This window comes from Pogona vitticeps, chromosome 8 (genome assembly GCF_051106095.1).
Source record: "Pogona vitticeps strain Pit_001003342236 chromosome 8, PviZW2.1, whole genome shotgun sequence".
Taxonomy (NCBI): Eukaryota; Metazoa; Chordata; class Lepidosauria; order Squamata; family Agamidae; genus Pogona; species Pogona vitticeps.
The window spans coordinates 3,082,680-3,089,437 of record NC_135790.1 but is presented as its reverse complement, the minus strand read 5'-3'; positions in this window follow the sequence as shown (position 1 = coordinate 3,089,437).

The following is a 6,758-nucleotide window of genomic DNA, read 5'->3' as shown; positions in this document are numbered from 1 at the left end:
AGTAGGGAAAGCTTTTGGAACAGGACACTTTTCCTAGGAAAATCCTTTATCTCTTTCCTGGCTGCTGTGATGATTGCAGCTAAGCTCTGAAGGCACAGGGAGGCCAGAGTGGAGGATGTTGCAGTTCCTGCCAATCAGAAAAGCCTCTGGGCTTTGACCCTTTGAAGAACTGGGCCCAGTTAATCCTTGTAACTCAATGGCTGAGGTCTCTGGCCGCAGAGCCAGACGTTGGGAGTTCGATTCCGCCCTGGGCCTAATTCACAGGGGCTGGACTCCATGATCCAGAGGGTCCCTTCCACCTCTGCCGTTCTAAGATGAAAGGTTACTATTGCCACTGTCTTGGGAAAAAGTTCATGAAATGTAAATCGCTAGAAGATTCTGGCCATAAGGCACCCAGGTGGGCTAAGATTCCTTGGCCACACTTCTCTGCTCTAAACAGTTACTTGCCAGATGCAGATCTCTCTAGAAAGTAAGTTTGTTTTGCTCTCAACTGCTAGTTACGTGCTTACAAACAGAACGGAGAATATCACAATATTGACCGCACGCACAGGTTTGAGTGATGGAAGGAGGACTAGTAAAGGATTGGTCTTGCCCCCAGGGTCTTCCAAAACCTCTGGATGTACGTTTTTGGAAACGGGGCTCTCTCGTTGCTGGAGATGAGAAGCACCACCTCATTTTCTTGGCTTTACTTCCTTCTGCCAACGCCAGCACCCTGCCTCACTTTAGCTCGCTCTGCTCTGCCCAAGCTCACCTTCGTTCGCCCCCACCTCCCCTGGAAGTATCCTCCCTGGAAAGAAATTAGAAACATCAGCTCAACAAGCTTTGTGCAGGCAAGGGCATCTTTTACGGGGGGGGGGGGGTTTCCAGATGGGGAGGGCAGGAGGTAGGTGGTGGCAGTGGCATGGCACAGGTAGAGTCCAGGTACATAGGAGGGGCAGCAGCTGCCACAGAGTGAGGCCCAGCGAGTGGAAAGAGGTGAGCCTGCAGTGTTTGGACTCTCAGGATGGGGGGCAGTTTGCTGCTCTCAACAGGAGAGGAGGCTTCTGCGCTCAGCCTAACGTTAGGGCTGGCCCCCTTTAGAACCCTGGGATCTGCAAAAGCAGCCCCTTTCGATCCCCACGGCACCTCGCCCAGGGCTGCAGTTTACTTGCGCAAAAAAAGCTGGTTCGTTGCATCAAGAAAGCGGCCTGTACGTAACTCTGAAACCAAACTGGTCATGAAATTGGACAATTATTCAGTGCAAGGGCAAAGTTTTGTCCTGTTTTACAACACAGAGGGAATGAAACCAATCTTGCAGCTGGAAACAAGGTGGAGACCTTCCTGCTGTTGTGACAGTAAAGAAAAGGCTGCCGGGGAGCGATAAAATTTGGGACTTTTGCATTCTATTGACCGCTACTTGTACAGCCATCAAAGAGAGAACTTTTCCATGATTAGCTCGAGCCCCCGACGGAAATGAAGCCAGCATGAAAAGGGTACACAAAGGCCAAGCTGAACGTGATGCAAGAGATAGGTCAACAGATTTCCAAAAACTTAGTCTTGATCTTCAAGTGAGTGGGCAGAAAGATTCCAGTTTGGGTTGGAACGGGAGGCATAAAGTGCTAGCAGTTAATATATGTATATGTATGTGCATAAAGACCAGACGTAAAGTACACTACACTCTTTAGAGTGGGTAAGCCATAATGAAGGCTGACCACTGAAGAATTGATGCTTTTGAATTGTGGTGCTGGAGGAGGCTCTTGAGAGTCCCCTGGACTGCAAGGAGAACAAACCTATCCATCCTGGAGTAAATCAACCCCAAGTGCTCACTGGAAGGACAGATCCTGAAGCTGAGGCTCCAATACTTTGGCCATCTCATGAGAAGAGAGGACTCCCTGGAAAAGACCCCGGTGTTGGGAAAGTGTGAAGGCAAGAGGAGAAGGGGACGACAGAGGATGAGATGGCTGGACAGGGTCATCAAAGCGACCAACATGAATCTGACCCAACTCTGGGAGGCAGTGGAAGACAAGAGGGCCTGGCATGCTCTGGTCCATGGGGTCACAAAGAGTCGGACACGCCTAAATGACTAAACAACAACATATGTATATGTGTCTGTATATGTATACGTATAAACATACTTCATGTCATGGAGTGAGGAAGCTCCTCAGTTTAAGTCCCTGTCTGCTGGAGCCAGAAGTTGGGAGTTTAATTCCCCACTGGATCTCCCAGAAGATCCAACCCTCAGGCAAGCTGCAGGGCCCCTGGGCACCCCCAGGGGAGGCTCCCACTCCTGGTTCCCTGAGGACACAGCTGTGGGTGTAACTTTTGCACCATGTCAGTGAACAGGGCTCTGGACATCCTCAAGCTCTGACAGGAGCCTCGGTCATCTCTCTTATCAGAGGGAGGCGGAGGGCCCCACCCTTTTCAGCCTTCCTCCCTCGCACAGTCACCATTCCCCAACGAGCCTCCTCACTCCGTGACATGGGCTGTTGCTACCAACAGAAGAAAGGAACACACCGCAATTCCTTTTCCTTTTCACACTACATCTCGCATGCCTTCCTCCCTCGAAGGTATTGGAAATATGCTAGCCCTGCGGAGGGGGTTCTGCCAAGGGGGTCCCGTTGCAAATTCTTTGCAAATTCTTCAATGGTGTTAGCGATGAGGCCCGTTGGGTGCCAGAAGGAATCAAAGGTTTTCCTTTTCCTCTCCCAGGGTGCCCTCGACTCGGCTAATTAAAGAAATTCTTGGGATTCCGAGGAAAGGGGAGTTGAGAGTGGGCGGTCCAGCTCGGCTTGCCCAGGCATGCCTTTGGCCTTAGTCCAGGAGGCACCTGTGGGTTTTATATGCCCTTGTTAGGAAACCAGCGGTTCCGGGGACATTGGGTAGAAGTCTATAAGAAGGGTAGGGGTGGGGGTGGGAGGACCTTCTCCACACCCATCTCCATTCTTTCAAGCTACCCTCTGCTGGCCGGGAGGGGGGTGGTGGTGGAGGGGAAGTAGGACTTGAGCCAACAACAGGGTGGAAGGCAACCCCATTGCCCCCCATCCAACTTTTTGCCTGCTACGACAGACAGTTACGTCTGAAGACAAGGCACAAGGAGGAAGCGAAAACATTGACCGAGGCTACACCGTAACTGCTTTGAAGTTACAGTTGCACTACAAATTACAATTGCACTGTCCCTCTTGGAAAAAAAGATAATTCGGGGAGGGCTGCTTTCAAGCTCTGCTCATAATACGAAGAGGAAATGAGCCCTGTGGCAGGCATGATGATTCGGTGGGAAAAAGATGCTCTTTGGTCTTCGCTGCTCCGATGCTGTCATGGGCAGGAGGGAAGGAGGGCCCGGTGGAAGATAAAAGATGAAAGGAAGGAGCGAAACTGTAGGGGCAGGCCCCTATTCTGGCTCCCACATTCCAGCGGAGTCTTTTTACACAGAGGCAGTTGTCAGCATACAGGAACTTTCCAGGTAATTGGTAAGTTCCTGGCGGGTGGTGAGCACCAGCTGAGTAAGAGTGATTACATACAGTTTTCAGCATCCTGACCTTCCTCTTTCAATTTCCTGAGTGCCTTTATGTTGTCCCAATGAGAAAGCAAAAAAAAGATACGTATCCATGGTTACTCAAAACTTTCACCAGCCTAATAATCTAAGGCTGACGTGAAGGGGGAGAGAATCATTTTGTCAGGAATCAAGAATCCTTACTGATCTACTGCAGTTTCCTAAGAAATCTACCACGAGAATATCCAGACAGAGCAAACGTCTCTCTCCTGCTAGAACATTATTGTCAGAGGGTACAAGCTTATGGGATCCTCAGAATCCTCTCAGCCAGCCAAGAGGACTGCGGTGATGAAAGCTTACAGTAAAGTGAAGTATCAAATAAACACATTCAGAAAAGTTGCCTGCTAGAAACCCTGATTACTCCTGATCTGTGGCCTATTAATAACGTCTCCTTTGAAGCTCCCCAAAGACCGAGGTTGAGTTTCCAATGAAGCCCAATATTCTATGACTCATGTGACCGACATGTGATTTATTAATTATTTTAAAAGTCTGGTCTGGAGCTCAGTATCAAGAAAACAAGCTATGGATCTGCAGCATAAAGTACTCTCTGCATGATGCTGCAGTAAGCCTTATGATGTGTTAAACAGCATGGGATACAGTTGGCTCCTACTTGAGATCCTCTCAAAGGTGATGCATATGCAGTTGGACCCTTTATCCACAGGATCAGTATCCACGGATTCACGTATCCATGGTGTGAAAATAATAAAAGCAGCATCCTAGAAATGTATATTTCTAAATAGGAACTGGCCATTAGAGGGACCCCGAGAAAATGCTATAGATAGCATTTGCTATTATAATAGTGTTTGCTATAATCCACATTTTTCAGTATCGGCAGGGAGGCCTTGAGCTGCTTCCCATGGATAGAGGGATCCTCCTGTACATTTGTGACCCCTGTTAATGAGGCTTGTACAGAGACTCCTAAGAGGAGACCCTAATGCTTCAGACCAACAGCTCATGTACTTGACTCCCTTTCCCCCCACCCCCCGATGACTCTCAGAAGCTCTTGAGGAGCCAGACAAGTTGATAGCAGCTTTTCTCTTTAATTCATGCTTCAAGGGGGACTGAGAGAGGGCCGCTAACAGGGTCATCACAGACGGTGCAGAGCCAGCCCTGTTCCTTCTTTGATACTTCAGCATACTAGCAGTCGGCGGCCTCATAAATGCGCTCAGCTTTTCTGTCCGCCTGCAGCTGTAAACCATCTTCTAAGAAAAGGGCAAATCTTGTGGGGGGAGGCCTTTGTCCAGCAAAACTGATGGATGCTATCTGCAAGATCGATCCAAACTCTCGCCGAGGTCCAGCCATGGTGGTGGCTTAGCCGAGCTTGGCCGGGTCGCTTTTTCAGGCATAAAAAGAAGGGCAATGGGCCAAAGTGTGAAAGAGCCGGTGAAGTTGAAGGAAGTTGTAATTCTTTCTGGGCATTCGCATGGCTTTGTAATGGAAAATGCGGAGGAGAGTCAAAACATGTGAAAGCATCTGCTTTCTTTATGGAGTTATGTAGGCAATTTGGAAATGCTGAAACTTCCAGAGGGTGTAATTGCATCGGTAATGTGCAATAGGACCCATTTCTACACACACTCTCTGTTTTATTACATAATTGCTGGTCATGGAAGCTTCTTCTCCATCTGTCTGTGTGAATATTTGTACATATAGATATAAATATAAATACATTTTTAGAAATATATATCCTATAAGTTAAACTCACACATTCATCTATAGGTATATATATGTGTGTGTGTCTGTGTGTGTCTGTGTGTGATAGACAGACATATATAAAGTTACAGGATATATATATATATATATTTGAAAAGATATATGAAAAAATATTCCAAGGGGGGAAAAGCCTATATTCTTGAAGGTTTTCTGATGGTTGTTGTGGATTTTTTGGGCTCTTTGGCCATGTTCTGAAGGTTGTTCTTCCTGAGATTTCGCCAGAACAACCTTCAGAACATGGCCGAAGAACCCGAAAAACCCACAACAACCATCAGAGTGTGGATAACTTTCAAACTGTCTTCAACTCCCTGCCCAATATTTCCTAAATGTTGCACATTGTGTGTAACTTGTGTGCATTTTCTATCATTTTTGCACACACTTTAGTGCATCTGATGAAGTGGAGAGTTGTCCACAAGAAAGGGAAAGGAGGTGGAGCCTGGAAGTTGTTCCTCTGAGTCAGTGGTAGAAACGGCCTCAGTTTCTCACCTCCGGCTATTGTTGGGAGTGAGGTGCTTCCTGGGAACTGTCCTTGGTGCTAACCCCTGCGCCCTGTTGGCTTGCCAGACCAGCCCTGAATGGAACAAGCGAGGGGGGGGGGGGTTCAATGCAAACATGCAGACTTTGTGACCTCATTGTCATGCCAGCCTCTTCTCCCACCCTCTTCTCAACCTTGGGTAACATCCAGCCTGAGAGAGATCTGAGCAGTCTCAAAACTTGCACTTATTTTGTGCATATTGACGTTGGTATTTTCTGACTGGGTTTTATTTTTTTTATCGGCTACTGTGGTTTATGGAAAATGCATAATTTAGTTCTTCAAGGGCAGGAGCCTATAACAGAGCTCTATATCTATCACATAATGCTAGAATTGTTGTTCTTTAAGAGTTATTTTCCCTCCAATCCAAGTAACACTTCTAGATGGAGCTTTTTGCGCCTAGTACGCCACCCAACATTCATCTCCAACTCTGTACATTTAACATCCTCCTACTTATTTTTGATCTCATTCCTTGGCTCTCAAGGGAATCATGTGTTTCACCCAAGGATGGATGCATGTGGATTCCACATGACAGTGAGGGAACCATCCATTGCTATGTTTCTCATATTATACATGAAAACAGCATTAACGTGTTGTATTTGGTTAAGGAATTGCCGTCCCTATACATTTCCTTGCGCTGAAGGTTTCATGAGTCCAGGTCCTTCCCTCCCCCTTTATGTAGCACCCGCCATGATAAAGAGATCTCAGAAGCTTGGGGTCACCTCTTAATGTATTTTTCATTGCTCCTGAGGTACTTCCAGATTATTTTTCTAGCAGAGAAACAGAAGTGAGGCAGGAAACAAAAGGATTGTGCACATCAGAGGCACGATAGCTTGCATATCAGTCTCAGTTCTCCAGAGGAAGGGAACTATTTTCTTCCTCCAGCCAAATTGGGGTGGGGGGGGAGAGGATGCACTAGCCTTAGTATCTCTGCACATCCCTTTATCCATGCAGGGGAGAGAAAGAAGCTGCTGCCCTCTTGCGGTT